A 14,190-nucleotide genomic window follows, 5' to 3' on the forward strand; every position below is an offset into this window, starting at 1 on the left:
ATATTTTTAAGTAAAATTCCAACAGCACAGGAAATTGCTCCAAAATTTGATAAATGGGATTACATGAAATTCTGAACTTCCATACAGTAAAATAAATTCTGAATAGAGTGAACAGAATAGCTTACAGAATCTGAAAATATCTTTGCCATCTATGTTAAATAAGATGCTAATATCTAGAAGTATAGAAAATTAAAATAACTAAACACATACACACACACAACCCCAAAACTAAATAAAAATCCACAAAAAATTAGTGTTAAGCACCTCACCTGTCATTGATAAATAAATTAAAATTTCTTTAAGATTTTAAGATTTTGTATATAATTGAGTTGTTGGCCAAAGGGGTCACATGGGAATCTCCAAACAACCCATTCTGTTACCAGGACTATAGATTGTTCTTCACAAACTAACAACAAACTCCCATTGTTAAAGAAAACACCTGCCCAAGTCATCGAGTATGGAGAATTCTAACTTGTGTCCACATAGAATCCTCACCGCTACATTCCAGATCTTCGGTACCAGAAAGGTACTCTCCACACTACCATAAGAGATACATAACACTAAGACATCCACAAAACCTTGAATATACAATAGTGTTCAGCCTGTATGATTTATTAGGGATATGGTGGAACAAATCTTATGGTAGTGAACAACCAATATCTGATTTGACTTAACAGCCACACCATGGAAAAGAGTTCATTCCTGACACTGCTTAAGTGATCAAGAACCAGAGGCTAGATACTTCAGGAACCTAGGGTAAAACCAAGTAATACTGTCTAAAAAAATGTAGTAATAAAATGCTCCTAGTGACATTTTGCTATCTCATAGATAATTGCATTGCTCAGCCATCACCAGGGAAGCTTTCTCCTGCAGCAGATGGGAAAAAATATAAAGACCCACAGCCAGACATTACACAGTGAGTGAGAGATCTTGGAATACTCAGCCCTAAATGTGATGTTTTCATCAAATCCCTCTCCTTAGGGCTCAGGAAACCCCATCGAAGAGGAGAAGGACAGTGTAAGAGCCAAAGGGGTTGGAGGACACCAAGAAATTAAATCCCTTCCAAATCAACGTGAATAAAGCTCATTTGAACTCACGGAGATTGAGGCAGCATCGCACAGGGCCTCTGACAATCCACATTAGGTCCTCTACATACATATTATGGCTTCCAGTTGAGTGTTTCTATGGGATTCCTGAGTGTTTGAATGAACAGGTTTCTGATTCTTGTGTCTTCTTTTAGATTCTTTTCCTTCTGTTTGTTTGTTTTATCTAATTCTGATGTGTTTGTTTTGGTTTTCTCTTATTTTTTTTTTTATTATCACTTAGAAGCCTGCTTATCTTCTAATGAGAGACATAAAGGCAGTTGATCTTGATGGGAGGGGAGGAGGGCAGGGACTGGAAGGAGTAGAGGGAAGGAAATGGTAATTAGGATTTATTATGTGGGAAAAATCTATTTTCAATAAAAGGAAGAAAGAAGATTTTTGTCTCATTCAAGTCAGAATGTTTTTCATCAAATAGGCAAATGGCAACAAGTTTTGGTGAGAATGTAGATAAGGACAGTCATGATACACTCTTGGTTGAAGTGTCAACTGGTGGAGCCACTAAGGAGAACAGGGTAAAAAATAGAGCTACAAAAAATAAAGATACCATATGAGTGTGGTCCATATACTGCAGACTACATTCTACTCCAGAGACACTAGTAATCCATGTTTATTACTGGTCTATTCATAAGAGCTCAGAAATGGAATCAACCCTTCATCTTTTGATGAATGGATAATAAAAATGTGTTACATGCATACAATGACATTTTGTTCAACTGCAAAGAGAAATGAAATTTATAGAAAAATGGATGGGATTTGGAAATATTTTACTAAATGAGGTAGCCCAGACTTGTAAAGACGAATACTTTGCTTTCTCCCAAATGTTGATTGTAGTTTATAATTTTTATATATGTGTATTCATGTAAGAGTAGGTATTAGTGAAGTCCAAGGAAATAGAAAGGGCCCATGAGAGAGGAAAAAGTGATTTAAAAAGAGATGATGAATAGGGTTACAAAAAACACATGATTTAAGAGTGGAAAGGGAATTCTGGGGTGGAAAACTGAATGTGATCACAGAGGCAGGAAGACAGATGGTATAAGGGATGGAGGAATAAACCCAAAATATGTACACAGAGCCATAAGGAAGCATGCAACTCTATCCCAAATAAAAATAGAAATTTATGCAGAGCGTGGAACCTAACCCAGTGGATACATCTACCAAACAACTTCTGCAGATAAGGCTCAGGGACAATTGCAAAAGAAACGGCAGAAAGATTGTATGCATCAGAAGATCAGAGAGTTGGCTCTGGGACTCGGGCTCCTAGCAATATCAGAAGCTCCATTACAAAGTCTTACTAACATGACTACCCAAATGTAAGCTAAAAGGTGTTAAAATGCATGGGGGAAGACCATATAATGAAGCATCAAACCTACATAAAGAACTACAGGCAACTAAGGAATGCTGAGAGCAGGGGAAATAACTTGCTCCAGTAAAGAGCACAGCAGTTGCTCGTCAAATAGCAAATGGTCAGTTCTGAAAACATACATTCAAGTAACATTATACGAAACGGAGCAATTTATATTTATGTATAGGAGTATATATGTATATACATATATGTATGTAACAACAATTAATGAATAGATTTGAAAGAAAACAAGGAGAGATGTGTGGGCGGATTTAGAAGGAGAAAGTGGAAGTGGGAAAGGATGTAATTATATTATAATCTCAGAAAACAAAAGAAAAACATAATTTTTTAAAAGTCTAATTCCAAGAATCTGGAAAGTCCAAGTTTTGAAGGACATTATCTAAAGTAGCCATTTCCACTCTGCTTTACTGGGGAGTCTCCTCTCCATACTCAGGAACAACAGAAGTACTCAAGCCAACAGATGGGCTTCTAATCCTTGGTGATCTGAGGTGCCAAATGATTCATAATAGAATATTCTTGGCCTCTTCCCTTGGCCATGCTTACCTCAAATTCTTTATCATTACTTTATATTAAATTTATAAGTACCAGTTTTATGACATTTCTTCAATGAACTATGTTAGTTTTTTGTTTTGTTTTGTTTGTTTTTCAAGACAGAGTTTCACTGTATATTTCTGGCTCTGTAGACCAGACTGTCCTAGATGCACCTGTCCCTGCCTGTGAGTGCTGGCATTAAAATGCCTAGCTCAATGTGCTAGTTTTGATGATCTAGAACATTCTATATTTCACGTCTTTTATATATCATATAGCATATGCTGTTCATTCTATATTTACTTGGTAACTTTCAAATACCATGAATTCTTTTATAAATTTAATATATAGATGTAAAATATCAGCAAGGAAAGCAGTATGTCCAGCAGAGCCAGAGGAAGACATGGTTGGCAGCAAAAGCTATGCCTGAGTTTAGATTATACATGAGGCAGGGAAAAGAGGTCTTAATTTACAGTCTGTATGCAACCTTCTTAGACTTGTACATATCTTCTATAGTGATACAGAAGTGTGCAGATGGAACAGCAGGAGTGTGTCTGCTTTGGAGAAATCAGTCTAATAGATATTTGAATGCTAAACTCTGAGATCCTCAGTTCTTTTCTCACTCATGTCTACAATATTAATAATATGGCTTCTTTTACAAAACATGAGACTGGGTATTTCTTTCTCATAAACATCAGAAGATAAGATATTTGTGTTAAAAGTCTCCAGTAAAGCGGTGTAGTCAGATAACTGAGACTTCATTTTTCAAAACTTCCAGAGACATTTGATACTTTATTTTTTTTTTATTTTTTTATTTTTTTTGGGTTTTTCGAGACAGGGTTTCTCTGTGTAGCTTTGCACCTTTCCTGGAACTCGCTTTGGAGACCAGGCTGGCCTCGAACTCACAGAGATCCGCCTGGCTCTGCCCCCCGAGTGCTGGGATTAAAGGCGTGCGCCACCACCGCCCGGCTCGATACTTTATTCTTAATTATGAACAACAAAGCAATGAATGCCAGATTTTTGAGAAACAACCATATTTTCAATAGTATGAGTTTTATCTGCATGAATTTTTGTGTACCCTTCACAAAGCTGATGCCCGTAAAGGCTAGATGCCCTAGAACCCTTACAGATTATTTTGAAGTACCATGTGGGTGCTGGGAACTGAACTTAAGTCCTCTGAAATAGCAGCCTGTTCTCTTAGGTGCTGAGCATTTCTCCCGTTCTAAAAAACAACTATAACTTAGAAAACTAAAACTGGAATAAAGAAAAAATTAGTAACAACAGCAAATAAACTACAAAATCAAAAAAATATAATTTGGAAAAGGAATTTTAAAAAAAATATGATTAACAACTGTCATTAAACACAGAGGACTAAGAGAAGACAGCTAACCTGTAAAATAAGAACAACTAGGTAATAAAGAAAATCTCAGAGACCTCAACTCTCAGACGTACAAAGCACAGCGGCCAAAGAGGAACATTAAAAGAGAATGGAAGACCAAATGGATGTCTTTCAGAAAATACTTATAAGTCAAAAACATATATATATATATATATATATATATATATGAAAATTATAAAAAGTAGAAATATTTTATAAATAAATCAGTGAAAAATTCTCACTTTACTTCAAAGAAGTTCTTGATAAAGTAGCAAACTGTTATTATTCTACATAAGAAAATAATGTGACAGCTTTAGAATAGCTGGTACTTGAAGCCTTGTGCTCACGATGGAAGGACAGATCCCTCTGGCCTGCTCTCTACAGGGGCCCACAACTGTGACTGCGGTTGACATTCCACCGAGTGTTGGACAAGCTTCCACCTTCCCTGTCATTCAGCTTACTCACCTCGGGCTGTTGATCCTTTCAAGCTGCCCGTGATTTATTACTAAATGTTCACTAAGCATAGGGGGTGTCTTGTCCATTTCTGCTTTTCTCAGCCTCACAGGAACAGCACACTGCTGTCGTCTTACGGTCTCAAATGTTTTCCAGTCCCACTGCATACTCCTACGTCTGCCAGTTCTGTCCTGTTTTAGGCCTACTGTGCTGCTGCCAGTTGCTCAGTGGGACATCAAAGAGATACTGAATGGAGAGAAAAAGTTGATGAATGATACAGAGTGAAGGGTCACTTTGAAGTCCTTCCGTGTCACCAGAAATAACGCAGTGTAACCAGCACAATGAGGGGTAGGGGGTGGGGCATGTTCCCCTTAGAAAACAGCCCTGGGGGATCGAAAACCAGTTCTCAGGGGAATATTAACAAAGAATGCAAGTGATAGTGAAAGACAAAAAAAAAATCGTAAGGCTCACATCCATATTTTACTTTCATTATCGTTAAATTCTAGGGTCCATTAAAATGCTAGCATCACAGAAAGTAGTTTAGAGTGTGCTCCAGTGGTTCCAGTTGCAGCACATCCGCCTGTAAGTGGTTAGATGAAAGCATTGATAAATGCTCATTATGTTGGCATTCATGCTCAGCATCATCCCCATCATTTCATCCTCTGTTTCATTTAGAAGTACACTTAGCTACAGGGGAAAGTGCCAAAACATTTCATGGAAACAGCAATGAAATCCGTCCTGTAATATCTGAATCCACTTGGTGAGAAATCTTTGAAGCAGAAGTGAAAGAACGTGATCTTTTCATAAGAAAACCGAGGAGCATCAGGTGCAAGCATATCTACCTACAGACCAAGGAGGAAATACATCTCATTAAGGAGAGTTTCTAAGGAGGCTGCTTATTGGGATTTTCTACTCAGTACCAGGATCAATGTCAGAGAAAAGGAAGACCAAAGACCAAAGGAGAAAGATCAAATTCCTCTAACACAGCCATGGCGATTCTCTATAGAAGCATTATCAAGACAAATAATGATTCTTGAAAAACTTAACACATCCACTAAAGGAAACGGTGTGTGTGTGTGTGTGTGTGTGTGTGTGTGTGTGTGTGTGTGTGTGTGTGTGTGTATTTGTGGAGTTTCTAAGATTTTTCTGCCTAGAGATTGTGATCATGTTTAACTGTCTAGGTCTGGTTAGACTAGTAAATCACATACTAGTTCTTAATGCTACATCTATTTTGGAAAAATCAGATACTTTGATATCAAATTCCCTTTTTATGATTTTTTTCAAACAGTTCCCTTTATCACAATACTTTGGACGTAGTCCAAGTTCACAAATTACACAAGATATATACTTCTCTTTCTATTATTCAGCTTAACAGGGATGAGCCAAACATTCAGATTTTCATTCAGAGCTCACGTACTGATTATGTAGAAGCATGTGAATGTGATAGAATCTGGTTTCCCAAAAAATTGTCCATTGACTCATCCTCCTTGGACGTCTTACCACTCTTGGCAGATACCCTTAGATCAAGTGGAGTTTACAGTCAATATATGTGATGCTTTAACACTCCAAAGTCATTTGTCCCTCCAGGTTTTCTGGGACTGAGAACTTTGTATAGACATATTAAAATTTTTGGCTATACAGATGTTTAACAGAATTATATATATTCTAAGACCTTGCTATCATCATTATATATCCCCTAAATGCTCAGATGAATACACTGGATTGCGACTTTTTTTGCTTCATTAAAAAATTATGTATTGTTTGAAAATTTGGTCATACCTACCCACCACTGTCTCCTTACAGCTCTTCCCTGGGATAACTCAACCTGTTTTCCTCCCAAATCCATGTCCTATTTTTTTTTAAAAAATAATAGTTCACTGAGTCTGATTAGTGCTATTGAGATTTGAATGGGTAAAGTCACATCCACCGGCACATGGGTGATCTACCAGTGTCTACATCTGCAAAAAAAAGTGATTCATAATTCTCTTAATAGGCATCAACTGACAATAGTTTCTAGGCTAGGGGTAAAGGATCAGGGCACTTCCCACACTCCACCCATTCTGAAATTCTAACTGGCTTGATATTTTGAATGTCTTTTACAGAAAACCAACCACAGCTGCTGGGAAACACACATGTGCAATGGCTATCATTCTCAGGAGACAGCATTTCACAGGCTTCTCCATCCTCAGCTGTCACTATCTTTATCACTTGTTCTATGATGCTCTTTGAGCTTTGAGTGGAGGAGGTTATACAATGGGCCCGTCTACGTCTACAGCTGAATCAAAGCACACACTCTGAAATAACCAATACTTACCAGAAAAGAAGCTTCTCTGGCCAAGGTAGGAGCATCCTAGTTCTAGGAATGTAAATATTAATATTTAAAAAGCAGTTTGATAACATGAAATTTAAGAAAAACAGTAAGTTCATCTGACTGCAGGCTTATTGTTTTTCTAATCCTGGGCTTTTGATGTAGTTTCCTTACCAGGCATGAAATCCCTTCAGTGGAATAGCCCTCATGTCCAACACTGTGTGAAAGGATCCATGTGCCTTTTTCTCTACCAGCAACCCAAATAGCACTTTCTTGCTAGGCAGCAGGTAGACATTCCCTGATCAGTTTGAGATTGATGTCTGTGTCCTGAAATACAGTTTGTGGTGCCTTCATTAATGAATCTGACCATCTTGTTATCCTGGGCAAACAAAATCAATGGCCATTGCCTGTGTTGTTTGGAGGACATGTGGGGCCTCCATGGCCAATAATATAAAGAGAGGCATCCTATGTTGGACCTTGTCACTCTTTTTATATGCTTTGTAAAATCAAAACATGTGATCTTTCGGCTGACTTGCCAACTTCACTCTCATCATTTCTTTATTGCTCTTTACTGTATCCCTGGATCTCTGTCTTTTGATAAAGTGGTAGTCTTCCTAAATGCTAATTTTCTGTATAATTGTCCCCTCCATATATGTCTCTAACGGGAATCTTACCATTACCGTTAAAGAAAGAATACTTTTAGATAGTTTCAGATTCAGGGTAGCATAAGTAAGTGTACTACAGTAGTAACAAGACAAAGTCAAATAATACTTTGGGAAAATAATGGGGAGACAAATAACACAAGCAGAGATCAAGGCTTGTAAAGTGTACATCTTAGTGTAAATGAGCAGCTGATAAATAGAACATTTCACTGTTGGGGGATATTCTATCACACTGTGAATCCTGAGTTTGCATTTGTGTTAATTAATTAAAATTAACCTTGGGTCAAGAGGCTGTGTTAGCAACTAGTTGACAGAAAATGTTCATAGAGCCTCAGAGGGAATCCTGGAGAGACAGAGAGCCACAGGATGTAATATGGTGGGGTTTGGAGTGGCACAGGATTTTTGGTTTGGCAAAGCAGAAACATGGGTCTTCTGTGAATGCCAGCAAGGAGACAGGGTTAGCTAGTTGCTACTCAGCCTTTCTGAGTTTGCAGGTTTTCACCCCAGCCTTTGAATCTAAAGTCTTATTCATCAAAAGAATGACAAGAGTTTTAACTAGAGCTAGCTGTAGCAGCAGCAGCAGGGCTTGTGCCCACAAGAGCAGAATTCGTGCCCTGCTGTGGCCTGAGTGGCCAGGCCTCTGCTAGAGAAGCAGGCTGGTAACTGTGGAGTTGCAATTGCTGGCTGACAGAGCAGTAGATTAAGGTGCAGCCACTATGCTAAAGTTAAAACATTTCATTGTCAGTATGAGGGATTATCACCCAAGTAACTGATTCTAAGGAATGTCTAGAGAAGCTATAATGTCTGTATTATAATTTCCATCATCATATTCTGGCCCCTGTTTCTAATTTAAAAACAATATATAAGTCAAGGTACTTATAATAATACTTATAATAATCAGTAAATTGTTTTTTTAGAAGAGATCTGGCTTGGAGTTTAGCCAATTTGAAATCTCTGTAGTATCTATCTTCGGGTTATCATAAAATATCCAAAGCTAGATAAATTTTGGAATCTGCTTATAATTCAATGTCTAAGTAATGGTGGAACAGGACTCTAATGGCACAGGGAATTGTCCCCAAATAAAAACATAAAATTACATAAAATTTAAAGTTTTGCATAGCAAAAGAAAACTCTCAGCATAGCAAACACCCTATAGATTAGGAAAAAATGTCACCAGACATATATTAGACAAGTGGTTGATATGTTGAATATATAAATAACTGAAAAGATTCTGCACTCAGACAGCAAAAATACCAACCTGTACACGGACTAATGATATGCATAGTTTCCAAATGAAACATAAATGCCAACAAATATTTTAAGTGTGTTCAACAGAATTAGCCATAACAAAAATTTAATTAAAACTATTCCAGTCAGAATGCCTAATGTCAAGCATAACCAACGACAATAGACACTGGTGAGGAGGTAAACACTTACTTCTGGAGTGACTATAAACTAGTTCAGCCTTTATAGAAATCCATTCAGAGATTTTTCAAAGTATTAAAAATAGATCTACCATATGACCCAGTCACACCCTCCTGGGCATACACTCAAAGGACCCTATGGCCAACATATGTATTTGCATATCTATGTTTATTGATCCAGTATTTATCTATTCACAATAGATAGGAAATGGAACCAGCCCAGATATCCATCAAGAGAATAGATAATGAAAATGTACCAAATATATGGGGTGGAATTTTACTTAGTTGTAAAAATAAATGAAAGTATGATGTTTTCAGGTATATGGAAGCATGTGAAAGGTTTCATATTCATCAAGGTAACTAAGGTTTCATATTCATCAAGGTAACTAAAATTTACAGAGATAAAAATCATATGCTCTCACATGCAGAACTTAATTTCTGATGTTTGTATGTATGTCCAAAAAGGGAAGAGAGGGTGAGCATAGATTATAGAAAAGGACACCAGCAGAGGGAAATGATGATGAGGAAGAGAAAGAGTGCAACATTCCCATGGGGCATGGAAACAAAAAAGATTATAAATATAGAATAATATGATCCCTTGGGGATTTATCAAGCAACTTTATCATGCTATTTATCTCTTGTTCATTCTTATCTCTCTATTTTGACCTCCCTTCCTCATCCCCAGTTGGAGTCCTCTCCCACTTTTTCCATTTCCCACTTTGTATCACCTGCATCCTGCTATTCCCCTCTCAGACCAAACACCCCTCTTCCCTGCCATGGTCCCCTCATGCCTTCTTGGTTATTTCATGTTGTATACTTACATCTGAGGATTTGTAACTAGGAAACACAGATGAGAAGCAGCATGTGGAATTTGTCTTCTTGTGTCTCACTAAGGATATTTTGCACTTTTGCCCAATCACCAGCCATTTTTATGATTTTTTTACACCTCAATAGTATTTTGTTGTGTAAAATTTTGTTATTCGTTCACCATTGAATGATATATAGCTTGTTTCTATTTTCTGGTTATTTGAATAGGGTAGCAATAAACACCGATGAGCAGGTATCTGTGGAGTAGGACGTCCAGTCCTTTGGTATATGCAAAAGAGTAGCATAGCTAGGCCATATGGTGATTTAAATTTTGCTTTTTGAGGATTCTCCATACTGACTACCAGAACTACTCTACCACCCTGGGTTCCTATTTCTCTACAATCTCACCAGAAACTTCCAGGGATGGGCCCCACATTAGTTTTCCAATATAGAGTATTCAGCTCTGAAAATAGATATACTTACACACAGCAGAAATATATCCAACTACTTGTGTTTATATATTGTACATAGATATGTGTGTGTAACAACAATAATTAAAAAACAAGGTTTTTAAAATTAACAGGGATTGGGGAAGAGTGACTGGATGGGGGTAAAGGGCGGACAGGAAGGGGGCAAGTGATGTAATTCTAGTCAATTAGAAATACATTTTAAACAACAACCAGTATCCAGTTAGTGATTCCTGAAAATGTCCTACCTGTTAATTGCTTTACTTCTTTCTATAAGCTTTTGGAAACTTCTGGGGCTATGTAAAAATCACAGAACAGCTTTGGTTGAGCCTGACTTCAGTGTGTTTATAACCAGTATCTGGATCTCTGCTGCATTTTACCTGAGGCACCACTGAGGTCACACAAAGGAAAACTCATCCCACTTAATATGATCTGAAGTTAATGTGAGCAGTTGGGAGTTGCTTAGAGGCAGGTACTTCTCACCTGGTGGGGACCACATTCAGTCACAGAATGCTAGGTTTTATGTAGAACCAGTTTAGATGGGAAAAAGCCTCTTCATCCCCTTGCTTTAAGTTTTGTATGCTTTCAAATCACATTTTCCTCATAGCAGAGAGGGAAATCTGTTTCAAAAAGAGTTTTGATTTTTTTCTTTTCTAATATATAAAGAGTATTCCTTTCTTTATTCTGCTTGTTTATAAACATCACCCTGTTATGAACCATGGGTCATTTCTTTCTTATGTTTTTGTTCACAGTCAGTCTCTATGACATCTTCAATGTAGCAGTAGTTCCTTAGAAGGATGAGTATATTGGTCAGAGTGTCCTATTTTTGATTGAGTATCCTGTGACCATCAATCAGCCTTGTTAGCAGCATAAACTTATACATCAGGATGAAGGTACAGAGAAGAAGCCACCTGGTTGGCATAATTAACTAACATGATCATTTTACAGCAATACCTACAGGGAAGAACTGAAACATTAGTAAATTATTTAAAATGTTCAAAGAATTTCTGAACTTATACTATTCTAAGTTTAATGGCAGCCCATACTTGTGTTTCTGGTAATATATAAAGCTAGGACTGGAATAACTTCTGTATTATTTACTTTTCTGTGGCTGAGATTTAAAAAAAGTGATCAAAATCAGCTTCAGGGAAAAGGGGTTCACCTTTGGTTTAAAGTTCCAGAAAGGTAATAATCCATGATAGTAAGGAGGCATGGTAGCAAGCATCAGGCATCAGGCCTCAGATTGCTAAAGCTATCTTTTATTTAAGTGCAAACATAAAATAGAGAGAAAACTGGAGGTGGGGTGAACCTATAAACTCTCAAATCGCATCCCATGGTGACAGCTCCAGCAAGACCACATTTCCCATACTTTCACAAATAGCACCATTAACAGGAGACAAACTGTTCAAATACATGAGGACATGTTCATTTATTTCACCACAAGTTGAGAACTGAATTACTTCTCAGAGCTAAGTTGAGAGCAAGCAAGTTAGGATTTACATTATTATTTCAACTTTACATAGCAAAACAAATCTAGGAGACATGCCAGAATTTAACATCATAATTAATGGCGTGCATGGTTCTTCTAACAGTAGAGTTATATAGTTCACACACTCACACAGTCACGACACACATTCATATAGTCACACATGCATACACTCACACACACACTGAATACACACACAGTCACACAAACATAAGCACATATACACACACACACACACACACACACACACACACACACACACACACACTCCATCAGAGATGCTCTGGTCCAAAGTAGAAAAAGAATCTACATCACTGTCTAGATGTGCACAGCAGAAACTAATAATATAGACTGACTGACTTTATATTAAAAAGTACTTATGAGTAAGATTATTTGATAGTCACTTGATTTTATTTCATAGTCGAATATTCTTTCCTGATTTCTTTGTGCTGTGCATTATACCTTTTCTTTCTATTTTCAGTACTCATTATTTACTCATGATGTCTTTTTAGGTTTTAATGTTAGAGTGTTACTAACCAGAGAGTAACTTATTGTGTTGATGTGCATGGGAAAGAGGCTTATAAACATCTAATCATGTGTGACATATGTGGCTAGTGAAGCCATTCAACCAAAGGTTTGCATTCTGGGATGTTTTGGATGTGTTGTGTTTGCTTGATTTTTACACATCAAACACTTTATGTATTGATTCAGGATATATTCTTCAGAGCTAAGAGTAGTTTGTTATTTGTTCTGTTTTTGTCTGTTTCCCTCTGAGAGCTACTGTAATTGTATATCTTATACATTTTATTTTCCACCCTTTTTGCTGTTTGATTATGAACCATGTGTGTTCTGGAAATTGTTATTTTATTGCCACACAGTTGCTAATTTGCCACTTCCCTTCATTACTGTGTATTATTTAGTTCTATTTTGTTACAGGATGTCCTTTGTATGATTACAATCTGATTAAGTGCATTGAAACTTTTATTTTCAGTTTAGAATGTGTTCTATGCTAAAGCAAGTTCTAGAAGATTTGAGAAAATATATCCTGCCACTCCTAGCTGTACTGTTCACATTTGCCTATTTCAATATGAATATAGTTCTACTTATGCCAGCGACCAGCTTGTTGATGCTTTAGTCAATCCATCCCTTCTTTGAAATTCAGAAACAATATTGTTTGTTGCATTATCTTTCTCTCCTCTATCAGTTTTGTGCCATACATCTGACAGTCTAATTGCCTTCAAAATATGTTTTTAATATATTATTTGGACCTATAAATGTTATTATTTTCCAGTGCATTGTTTATTATATCAAACTTTCTTTGTTCTAAACATGGAATTTTGTCAACTTCTATTTGACTTATATCATAATTTAGCTGTTAACCTTTCCTTCAGTATTTTTAAAATAATATAGGTCATTTTCCACTTTCTGGTTGGAAGATGCTCTGCAGTACTTTGAATATGTTGAAGCTAAGTAGTCTGAGACTTTTTGAGATTACACTTTTCTGATCTCTTGAACTGTCTAGATGAAGAGAACTAATGTTGTTAATCCCTTAGTTTATTGTAGCTCTTCTCTCAGGTTTGGATGGACATTAGCTTCCATTGGGTGCTTTTGTGGTTTTCTGTTTTCTTTTGCATATGTTTTATGTTTTTATACATGTTGATTTCTATTAGGAAGGTAAATTAGTCTAGGCATTAGAAAAATCAACTTGCTGCCCCTTTAAACAGTTAAAAGCAAACATAACAATTTAATCATCTACCTCTTGATACATACCATGAATTGTCAGTAAGATTACTACACACCTACTTTTATAGTATTTCAGTACTATTCACAAAAGCTGAATCATGTACAACAATACCCTTCAACAGATTAATAGATAAAGAAAAATGTGCTTTATATATACAATGGAGTTTTATTCAACCAAAGAGAAGAATTAAGTGTCATCTCCAGGAAAACTCATGGATTTAGGTATATTGTTATTTAGGTATAATATTTGTTATTTGTCAAAATTTTAATTAGACATTACTTAAAATATTCTTACTTTATTCAATCATTTAAAATATACTACTGAGTTTATTTAATCTTCAAATCTCTGACTTTCTCAGTGGAAGCTACTTCAGCCAGACTTCACATTTTGTCAGACACTCATCATTTTCTGAGAACTTCATTTTTACACAATGCTTTAAAATTACCTTTTATTTTATTTGCATAATT

This window comes from Peromyscus californicus, unplaced genomic scaffold (genome assembly GCF_007827085.1).
Source record: "Peromyscus californicus insignis strain IS unplaced genomic scaffold, ASM782708v3 Scaffold_5__1_contigs__length_169319896, whole genome shotgun sequence".
Taxonomy (NCBI): Eukaryota; Metazoa; Chordata; class Mammalia; order Rodentia; family Cricetidae; genus Peromyscus; species Peromyscus californicus.